We start from the raw sequence: 12,491 nt of genomic DNA on the forward strand, positions 1-12,491 counted from the left end.
GAACGGAGTTGTGAAATGTACTTATTTGAAGAGGAAACGAAACGAAAAGAACGAAACTAATGGAGACAGAATACATTAAAGGGAGTTCACAAAAAAATTAATTCAGAAAGAAAAAGGCTCTACAGCACATTTCATGCTTGAACTCTCTGTTCTTATATTGAAGAGCGAACAATGTGAATTCTAAATTGAACGGGCTAATGAGACAGGCACAGCAGCTGTGGAGCCAAGATTCAACCAGACCTTGAAAATGTTGATGTTAATGTTTGGCTCACCTTCACTAGAGGAAGAAAAAATAATAAATTTAAGAGTCAATATTCCTTTGTGGTGTCCTATATACAGTACCTGCACACACTACCACATGGACAGAGGTGCTTTAATTTTGGTTGTGAACAGCAGCAATGTATCACTGATTCTTTTCAATAGGCATGTTTAGCATTTTAGAAAACAGCTTCTGGTTCCCAGGGTATCTGGTCAGGCTATCTGGAGCCAACAACAACAATGCAAGAATAGGGAACACTTGGTGGTAATAGTCCAAAGGTTACCATTTCTGCTGATGCTGACAGAAGCTTATTCAGGAAATGCAGAGTGAACCAGATTCTGTTTGACGCAGAGTTTGAATCACACGAAACAGAATTGTGTTAAGCATCTGTAAAAAAAAAAATCCCTCTGCAGGTACAGAATGCTGGTAAGTAATACACTGGTGGTCAATTTGCACTTGCCTTCCTCATAAAAGAGGTTTCCAACCTTAATTAAAGATTGAATGTTGATTAATGAAAAGATAGTGAGGTGTGAAAGACAGTTTCTCTCTGTACCACTGCTACATATATTCACACATGACACAGTCAATAACAAGTTTTACTACCATGCTAATTTTATTATCATAACTGCATATTGTGCATACACTTCTCATTAAAACTGCAAACTAGATATATATATATATATATATATATATATATATATATATATATATATATATATATAATATATATATATATATATATATATATATATATATATATAATATATAAATATATATATATTTGTGCAGAGTTTGCATGTTCTCTGTGTTCCTGTTTCCACCAGTGCTCTGGCATCTTCCCAGTCCAAATACAGGTTTGTTGGCTATATACCTGTCCAGGGTATAACCCGCCTCGCACCCAAGTGAGTTAGTGGGCATCAACTCCCTGTATAAGCAGTTATGGGTAATGAATGAATATATACTATTTAACAACTTTCTGTAGTAGGAAATCAAACTGTAAAGTGAATATCTAAGGCTGTGCAAAGGTGCCCCAGATGCATACAACACTGAATTTCTATGAGTAGGAAGATTTAACTGAATAATGAATGTGCATTGCTGTAGAGCTGTTCAGCAGATGTGTATAGTGCTAATGTCCATTTTAGTTTGAAAGTGGCTTGCATAAGGTTTTGAGTGTGTGGGTATCTGTGTGTTAGTGCTGCGGAGATTAGTGGGTCCTTGGAGCAGCTGGAGTGGGGAGAGTGTTTAGACTTCCCACAGCCTGTGGGATGATGAGGCTGTTTTTGAGTCCGACAGGTCACGTCCAGCTACTTGAACTATTAGACAAACATGTCCAAACAAGTGTGAAATTTAAAATTAAATTAGAGCGAGCCAGCTAAAAGAGAAGTTGCTGCATCATATATAAATATAAAATGAACTGTTATTTCATACAGTTTCAATTTAACTTTGCAAAATTTTACAGGAAATAATCAAGGCCTATGAAACTGTCGTGTTCTTATTTTAATGTCTTATTTTTATTTTATTATGTATTATCACAATTCCTACTTTTGACAATTTATTTCAATTTTGGCTTGTTCCATAAATCACACTTTTATTTTATTTTATTCTGCTCTGTCTTATGTTCCACGATAATTTATTGTTTTCCATTCTACTGTCCGCAGCTCAGCGTAATCTAGTTCAGGCTCACTACTGTCTTGTCTCCTCTGTGTTACAGGAACTCCATCATTAATCTTAATACATGTGAAGCTGAAGCCATTCTGCCACTAGATGGAGGTCAACCCTGTATGAAATATGTTCTTCCCACTATGCATTGATGGTGTGTGTGTGTGTGGATACATGCTCAAAAAAGATTCTTTGTTTTCTGACCAAACGCCGCACGCAGTTTGAAAAATGAGGGTGCTTGTCCCTGTGCAGAGCTCTAGACAAAAAGAACAGCATTTAATTATCCATAAGATTCAGGCATTTTGTTTGTGTGTGTGTGTGTGTGTGTGTGTGTGTGTGTGTGTGTGCGTGTGTGTGTGTTTCGTTGAATGCAAAAACATTTTGATTCTGACTTATGTCTACCTGCATTAGAAATTACACTTCTGTGACTGTTCCCTGGAGTCTTGGCATTTGAGAGGCATCAACAATCAATACATTTGTACTCACCTTGTGCGCAGCTGCTGCAGATAATAAGGCATCAGCAGGAAACATGGAGGGCCAGGCTGAAGGATGAGACTCTTCTACGCTCTGCCACAATTGGCATGAAGGCCGAGCGCTGCAGAGCATACCAGGTCCCTATTAACCGCTGCACCTTTGCACAGACTAAAGTGGACGGGAGGATTAGAAGGCTTCTTAATGGGGATAAAAATAAGTCAAAGGTAAACTGATGTCTACAAAGTTCCATTAACACCACTAAATAGAACTTAATCATCAATTAATTTTGGCATATTGTAAATCAGGATTTCATTTTTTGTTTTCACTGTGTCTTGGTTCGGTTACTCTGTCAAGGAATTGAAACTGCATGGAGAAAGAGGCATCATTTCCCTCAGTGTTTCTATAGTAACGGTACATTAAAAAAAATAAAACTAAATGAAATGGTACAGAGTAAACAGATTATATGCAACAACAAAATCCACTGAGACTTAGCAAACCTCCCATCCACTGAGTATGACAAGGCCAGAGAAGGGCACAGGATGGTTCTGCTAACACACCTTCAGACAAGATTTCACGCTGCACTCTTTAACAGTTATCATTTAGATTGCTTGGTGTTTACAGGAAGAATCTAGTAGTGGGGAAAATGGGAATGTAGTTTACGTTTTTTTTTTTTCAAGGTCCCAATGGACAGCTTTTTTTTCCTGTAAAAAATAGTGTAATATTCTCGCTGCTCTTGTACAGAGCTGAGGCTTAGTGGAAATAGTGTGGCACGTTGAGACAGATACAAGATGCTTCATAAAAGACAGAGTTCAACATACCTAGCATATGATCCAGAATGAGCACAAATATCTCCTGTCTGACAAAGAAAGTGTTCATCTTCACTGTGCAAAGGAAATAATGAATATCATTAGCCCTGTAAATCTGAACCGCATAGATGTATTTTCTTGGTTTTATTCTTACAGTCTACAGTATTTTCTCCTCCTATTCACCAATGGCCTGCCTTATTATATTTTCAAAAGGATGACGTTTTTTTCATTAATGAGAAATTGAGAAATAAAAGATACACAAAGAAAACTAATTCCAACACAGGGAGGACCTTAGAAGGACGATACGCCTTACAAAACACTAACATATTAACTCTATATGACATGAACTATTAAAGAGACGATCAGTGGAAATGGAGGAGATGTTGCTAGGATGCCGGGAAAAAAATCAAGCGGCTCAGGCCCCCTGGTATCATCTAAGAGCTTGGTATCAGTATGCCTTTTGTGTTTCCAGCCCACAAATCACACACGAAAAACTTAAATATTTTAATTTACATAAACGTCTGTTGAGTCACTATTTTTAGTGAAAGGAAGTAGCACATGGTGTCTGATCCCATGTCCCACTCATAAATATATTGTAATGTTTCTATATTTTCATATATATGTCTGTGGTGACCTTACCGGAAAAAAAGCTATCTACTGTTAATGCACCTAATGTATTCTCTGTAACCAGATATCTGAATGCAGAACTCTCCTGAGACAACAGGTGACATTTCCTGCTTCACATGAAAAGCATTTAAATTGTTAGGGTGAGCAGACAGAGCAAACTTAATGTGTTTTTCAGTGAATTTAGCACTTCCCTTTATCATTAATCATTTTTGGCATTTTCTGACAGTGGATCTTTTTGAAATATTTCGTGAGGTGATAAAACGAGCAGTCGCAATGAGCTGTTAGATGAAGGGCTGCAGGAAATATTCCGCACACTTCCAACCACCTGCTTTCCCTGTTCCCTGCTGCTCCCAAATCACGCTGTGCGCGGCATACAGTCGGATCACCGCTGTTCACAGAACGATGGAGCAAGGACAGATTGTAGCTTGAATTCTTTACTTAACGTCGTGATTAAACATCGTTCGCCCTCACAGTTTTGTCAGCTGCAGCTTTAAACCACACCAGTTACAAGTGTTGCTAAATCAGCCGTGATTAACACTGTGTGTTGGAGATTGCCCCTGGAAAATGCTTTGGCATTGCACGCAAAATGTGCCTTAAGTGGCATGATGCTCATCACATGATATCAGGGACATGCCATAACAACATGGCCCTGCTAGAATTTAAACTGAACTGCACATATAGATAGATATATAGGACACAGGTGTGAGATAATTCTAGATAATTATATATCATAATTCCCAGTGTGAAAGTGTGAAAGTACATCCTTGAGCTTAGAGGCTGGCCAGAGAAACACCATTCAGTGGTGTGTAGATCTGGTAAAAAGTCATTATGTCAACCGCAAGGTTCTTAGTCTCTGCCACATGGGTATAATGTCATCTCTTGCAGCGTTATGTAAAACAGAAGCAAGTATTCCAATTAGCTATGACTGGGTGTGTTGAATGGTTCGTAACCATAACGATGTGTGCCACAAAACGCCCTTTGCATAAGTTATTCGAGATCAGAGCCTCTTTCCAATAATGCAGTACAAAAGATTTGTGAGGCAAAAGAACTTAAGTTGCATAATGTCATTGCTGACTCATACCCCTGAATCTCCATCCAGCCAGACAGTCATTCATAAATATTCATTCTCTATACATACTGTGTGTACACCAGGCTGTTAATAAGCAGCTGAATTAGTTACCACATAATTTAATTATGAAGTGCAATAAGGTTGTGTTGCAGACGGTTATTTAGAGTTGTGTTAATGTGTGATAGAAGGTTAAGGTTGTTGTCTTTGACAGCTGCAGAAAAGCTGATTCCTAGCTGAAACGGTCATGGAGAACCCCAGAAGAAGAGGGACTGTTTTGACCATTTACCAGTGGGATCACGTCAGGGTTCAGCTCCTTCCACAATGAGGATTTTGATTTTAAATGTCATTGCCAGTATGGAGCAGCATTCCCGCAATGCGCTCCAACTGGGTCAAGCAGCATTGTGTTCCCATCGTCTGGAGAAAATGCGCAGCGATAACGACGGTCACTGAGGGTAGGCTAAACCCCATCATGCGTGCGACACTCACTATCTCTACTTTGCAGGAAAAAGTAAAGTTCGCAGCAAAAATAGTCTGAGTGTTTTCCATAATTTGACACTAGATTGGTGCAAATCAATTTCCTGCAGCAAATATGTTGCATAGTTTTGTTTGGGATTAATGGAATAAATTATAATTTTGTTCACCAGTGAATTCTGAAACTGATAAACAGCGTCTGGTCCAGTTAATATCTTTTTTTTGCAAGGAAATGCCCTTGAATGACACAAATCAATTGTCAGTAAAACATTCATGGAATTTTGGAAATAGAAAGAGAAACGCTTTATTTCTGTCAGCCTCTGTGTCTGACTTTGACAAGTTTGACGTGAAGGCCTAACAGTGTGCTCGCTGCTAAAGTTGGATTTCAGAATCTTATCAGGTATATATATATATGTATAGTATATGTATTACAATACCTCATAATGGTAATTTGCATAGTAAAATGTTTCTGCTCCAGAAGGACGACTAACTTGATGAAGACTGCACACAGATGCTGGATGCGGCATCTTTTGACGGATTAAACAGCCTAACGCACGCAAACAGCTAATTGTCTTGCGACCGGGCTTTTGAATTTGTCAAAACCCACACTGCACTTTTATTATGAACAAACGTTTGCCATAAAATTAACCAAATTATGAGTGGAGTCTTGTGAGATAATTGCCTCCCTCTGCCAGAGACTAGATGGTGAACAAAGTAGAGGCACACACAGGGATCAATATCTATTTCATGCCTCTATAGAACCATTGGCACTGTACAATTTATCAGTGCAACAACTCAATTTTGACCTGCTCTTAATGCATAAGGGGATATTAAGGGGAGTTTAGTAATTTAGAGGCAGATGATGCCCATGGGTTTTATGTTAAACAGTAATTTTCTCCTCTGACTTATCATTAGTACAGCTCTTGCACAGCTAGGGACTGCTATTTTCTGCAACAGTGGACTTGCTGTGGTCCTCTTGTTTCAATTTGTCATGCTGGCCTCTGTGCTTGCTGTAAAACTGCTGCAACACTGACCGTTTGCTTTTTCTGGCAGGTTTATTTGGAAAAAGTCTCCGCTTTTGTCCGCACGCTGTGTGCAGCACTGGAGCTTTTGCTTGGTTGGCTTAATGGCTTTACGCTGTATAATCTCCTGTTGCTACTACTTTTGCTCATGCATCTGATTTGGGCTTTCTGTTACTTGACAAATATCTGTCAAATACCTCAGAGCAGTATAAAAAATTACTGATTTGTATACTGGTTGTGTTGTATTGATATTATTTGCAGACCGCTGGACACTTTCTACTTTGACCTTTATGTTTTTATGTTTAATCTTTTCCATCAAACGCATCTTGTGGCCGTTGAGATATTTCACTAAATGACTGAAAACTTGTGGCGGATCAACACAATGAGCTGCCACTAACGAGTGAGTTCTTGCACTTCTCTCAAATGTACTGTTTTAATGCCTTTGGCTCTCTAGAAAGATTATAGAGATTCTCTGCAACATGATAACATTTTCTTAGTGTTTTTTTTTTTATTATTAAATCAATTCAAACCCAGTCATCTCAATCTAATTGTCCAGAATATTGGACTATGTAAATAAATATATCAAACTGATGTGGTTGACCTTTATTGAAACATATGCATTATCTTTGACATGTTTATATTGGTAGGCTGCCTTGCACTGAGTGGTGCAGAGAAAAGCAGCCTCTTTGTTCTGTGTCCAGTGTCTCGGTACTTATCAGAAGCGCTGCTGAGGTCTACAAATGCATGGAGCTATTCACATTTTCATTCCATAACACTGACCTGCCAGGAGGATGATGGGAAGCAAGCAACCACCGTGACGGTGAGGGACAAAGGACGCTGCTCCTGGAATATCATTTACATCACTGCCACAAAGGCAATTAGACATTTATCCGTTCACCATCAGTTATTTTAAATAGGATGTTACTGAGAGTCAAGGTGAAACCAAACCTTACTGATGTATAATGTGCGACACCCCTTGGGCCTGAAGGCGTACCTCCTGTTTAGGGTGCCTGCTGTTTTCCCTGACTACTGACGATACATAAATACTGGGGCAGGAAGCAGTGATGTTCGATAAGACCGATTTCCTTTCTGATCTGATACTGACTAAAATTCAGGCTAGTAGCGCCGATACCGATCTGATACCAATACTTTGTGTAAATATACACCCTAATGTCTCTGGTGAACCTAAACAAAAGTTTAAAAAAAAAGAAAAAAAAAAAGTAGTGTATTTCAAATCACAGGTTCATGAAGAATACAAAACATCAGAGTAATTGATTTCTTTATTTTAAACTCATAAGTACATTGAGGTAATGGTCTCAGCCCCGAGCTAATACAACAACAGAAAAACCAGAGGACACAATCACACAAAAAATGTGAAAATAATAATAAGACCATTCATATAAATTATTGTTTAAGTACTATGAAATGAAAACTTAATTCTGAGACTCCTCTTCTGTCCACCTCATCATAAATGCCTTGTATTCTGTGTTGTGGTTTAACCTGAGGTGTTTGACAAGGATGGTTGTGTTGCCACAACTCAATAGTTCAGTTAGTTTCCACTGTGTTCCTAGATTACCTCGAATGATTGGCGTATATAACGTATTGATATTTTGATTTGAGAATCAATTTTAGAGCATAAAGACCTGGTATCAGAGGTATCGATGTTTCAGTATTGATCTGCACATCACTAGCAGGCAGTCTCAGGCTCTCTCTTCTCTTCACTGGGCTGTGGGCACATACAGACTTACATATTCTCACACGTCACACGGTATTGAGGTTTTATTCAAGTTTCATCAATAAATTAGATTTTTACTTTAAAGAGACCCCTGTGGTCTCCATGTTTTATCCCTCCTCTGAGACAAACTTCACTAGATAACTACAAACATTAGAGAGGACTGTTGGTGAATTTGATGAAGATTTACACACATATCGTGCACTTCTTCATGCACGTAGTAATTTATTTTACAGATGAAAAGTAATGTCTTTTTAAGCTTTCAGTTTCTCGTTGCCTTAAGAAATGTTGAATGCTTTATTTTACAGAAAGATCAGTGAAATCAATGCTAAATGAAACTGCAGTTGATGAAACTAGGGAGCAGAAGCTATCCCAGAGGTAATGCCATAATTTCAGTTCCCTATTCACATCTTTCCAAAAAACATCTTTTGGGTTGTCAAAGAAGGAAAAAGAACAGGTGTAATTAATAACATTATACACAACTGCGTTTTATCTGTGCTGCATTCAGATGGGGTTGTGTTTTCTGTGTTTCTGAGAAAAGTCCACGTGTTTGCTGATGTTTTCAGAAATAGTGGAGGTAAATGGTGAGTTAATATAATGTTAGTCTTTGTTCAATACATTGCTGCATTAATAGCTTTACCCCAACAACAACAGTTGCCAAGCAGTTGTGTTCTCACCTTATCATCAATGTTACCACTTGAGGCCAAAGCGTTTCATGTACACATCTTCACATGTTCAGATCGCAACCTCACAAGTTCCATTTTAAAAGCAGCATAAATTACCATCCACCTTTTCCCATGCACACTGTAAACACGACTCAGTTTAAATGCAGCCTCACCTTGGTGGGTTATTGGTACAATTGATGGGCCATTTTATACAATATTTGCCTCACTATTCCTACTATGACAAGTGAAAATATGTAAGGTCTCTATATTATACTTGTACAGTAACTCTCACAGTGTCAGATGGACAGTTCAACATTTTATCCGTTACCTTTAGCCAATGGTAGTTTGTCCATTGGTGGGATTAGGGGACATCCTGCAAAGGGAAATGCCCTGAAATAGAAGTGGACATTTCCTTCCACATTCAACCACAGTGTTCGGCTGTCGTCATCACATCATGTTCCATGCAGCAATGCTGGCCCTTTGTGGCAGTTTCAATAATGTGGCTGCAAATTGTGCAGATTGTTCTCTTAGAGCGATATGGTAAGGTTGTGTTTTCGCTAGCGATCAAGACACATGCTGCCTTCTGTCTGGAACCAGGTGTCTATTTAGGGATATACAGTAGCTGAATTCCCAGAGAGAGGACCTTAATTTAAATCGTCAGATTATTAAATAGTTATTATTATTCAGGTTATTGTGATAGGTCAAATTATTTTTGATTAATTTAAAGTAGTTCACTTTGCAGCTGAGGCTGCCAAACCGATTAATGGCAACCAACTAGTGGTTACTGGTAATTTTGCTACGTCAGTAAAACATCAGTAGTTAAATGCAATGGGACCCCATGGGAGGATTTTTTTCACCATTGCTTTTAACTAATTGTTTAGATTATTTAGAAATTTTAGAAAATTTGACACTACGCTTCTCTGCTTGTCCTCTAGAGGGCGCAAGGAGGCTGGAACCTAATCCAGCTGCCACTCGGCACGAGGTGGCGTAGACCCTGGACGGGTCACCAGTCCATTGCAGGGCTAACACAGAGAGACAGAAAACCACACTCACACCTACAGCCAATTTAGAACCACCAATGCACCCAACGACCAACAATGCTGCTCGAGCTTGGGAGGAAGCTGGAGTACCTGGAGAGAACGTAAGCCCAGAGGGAGGACATGCAAACTTTACACAGAAAGGACTTCAGCAAAAATATTTATCAAATTATTTCCAATACTTAAAGCATTTCAACTATTTATCTAGTTTTCTGGTTCAGCTGAACATTTACGGCAGGCTTAATTTAGCTAGCATTGATTGTTAACTACCCAGCCTCGAACATAACATGTTACACTGAGTTACACATAGTTTAACATTTACGCACACTGAGTATGTAAGTATAATTTCAAAATATTCTTTTAAATTTTTAATTTTTATCAAATTATTTTATAGCTGCAAACCAATTACACCTACATGCTGCTGCATGTTTGCCAGGAAGGTAATGTTAAAAAAAATAAATAAATCATTGCTACATTATTTCAAGAATAATACAATTCCAACCCCTTAGGGCTTTTCTTTTTCTTTTTTTTCTTTTTTCTTAACAGTCGAAACCCAGCTATTATGTGGAGACACATCAGTTTGAGCGCAGGCAGGTAGAGGGATAGAAAACAGGAGATGAAGACGTAGCAGAGACGAGGGGAGAAGAGGATGAGGATAGCAGAAGCAAACAGATGCATCCAGATAAATCATAAATGCAGCATGTAGACATGATACAAACCAGAAGACCTGATACAAGGTGATTCTATCCCTGATAATTGTGAAATGCAGAGTGATTAATGCTGCCTTCAAATGGGACTTGTGAGCTCATGGTCATGACATGGGAAGACTTGTACACAGAATTATTGGTGTTTAAGTCGTAACATTAACCATAAGTCTTAAAGAGATGGCAAGGCATGGCATCTTGAGGCCACAGAGCCCAATGTAAGGAAAACGAAGGCGCCGATCGCATGAACTCTCCTTGTGAACATGGTAAATACCACCCCATTGGAAGGCAGCAATGCTTACAATTAAATAACTATGATATGATATGAACAAATAAATATCATAATATGTGTAATGAGCAGCCATGAGACATGACCTGACTATAAACAAGTCGGCACTGCTCTGATTTCATGTGCATTTCATCACATTAATAGCTGCTTTTTTTTCTTTTTCTTTCTTTTTTCCATCGGTGACCAATTACTGTGATGTTTGGGGTCCATCATAATAAGAGACAGCAGAGCTGAAGAAGATGAAATGTCAGATATGAAGCAAAAGCGTAATTCACGTACTTTTTTTTTCAACAGGACCCTGCTGACCCTGTAGGTGGGGAAAAAAAGCTGTTTCTTAGATTTTTATACCTGTTGTCTTTTTCACAGTTGAAGTGCTGATATAAAAAAAATATTATTTTTAATCAGTCATATAATCCTGGGCGAGAAATCTCATGCTCTTAATTCATGCCTTGAATATAAAACAACAACAAAAAACTAAAATGAAGCCAAACCATATGTTCGAATTATAATCAAACAGTACTGTTAAAAAACATACCATTATTGTAGGACTTGAATCGATGCATGGGGGGTTGATTGCTGGCTCTACTTGTTTCTCTGCAGGTGCACACACGCTTTCCATCCTTGCTCTGATATTAATAAAACTGTTTAATATGAATAGATCTGACTGACCTCACACTGCCAGGCATAATTTAAACATCATTCATCACTGCATCAAAGCTGCATTGATGTGAAACTAAAATCTGTGCACAGGCAGTGACATGTAACATTGCAAAGAATTTTTGTACAAACCCTTCCTCTTGGAAACGTCACTGTAGAGGCCAGGTGGAAATGCATCAATAATTCAGTCCCAGATATCTCATATTTGACCTCATAGAGAAATTCATTCCCTTGTGTTGAAGTTCGAAGAGAGATGAGAACAGATACTTGAAAGCATGGTGAAAAAAAAAAAGATGAAAAAAAAAGAGCAGCATCAGTATGAGAACCATGAGCTCACACTCTTCTCTGCAGCATCCTCACTCCACATGTTGATTGATGAGCTCAGGTTTAAAAAGTCAAACCAAAGTCTGACAGTTCAAACATCCCAGCTTTCATTTTATATCGTGGTGGTAATGTGTAGCTGTGTTCCCGTTTCCTTGCTTCTTATTTCTTAATGCTAAGAATTCTGATTTGAATGTTGACATCTGTCCTACACTGCCCTTGAGCAGTTCTGAAAGTTCCCAAAAGTACTAATCTCACCCAAAATCTTAGAAAAGATATATTCAGCCCCTGAATCTTAAATGTGAAAGCCGTAAAGTTTCTTCTGCATAAAAAAAAAAAAAAGAAAAATGGGTGATGGATCCAGTTACACATGAACAATGACCTACGATTAATTGCAAACTGCCAGTGCCTTTTAAAAAAGGTAAAACCTGCACCATGATATTTAGTCCGGTTGCTTTGAGCAGCGGCAGCACGTTAAAACCTCGATTTCCATGTTACTGCTATCATTAGTATTATTTTTGCATAATCTTCTGGCTGTTAAATCAATTATGGAGTTCTCTCATCAACAGCATATGCCTGCAGGTACACCGGCGGGGATCTTGGAAAATATTATGGAGTGATTAGAGAAGGTGCGATAAGAAAAAAAAAACCAACTGTCTTCAGAGATTTTGACAAAATAAGAGAAAGACAAGCGACAAG

This window comes from Mugil cephalus, chromosome 7 (assembly GCF_022458985.1).
Source record: "Mugil cephalus isolate CIBA_MC_2020 chromosome 7, CIBA_Mcephalus_1.1, whole genome shotgun sequence".
NCBI classification, from domain to species: Eukaryota; Metazoa; Chordata; class Actinopteri; order Mugiliformes; family Mugilidae; genus Mugil; species Mugil cephalus.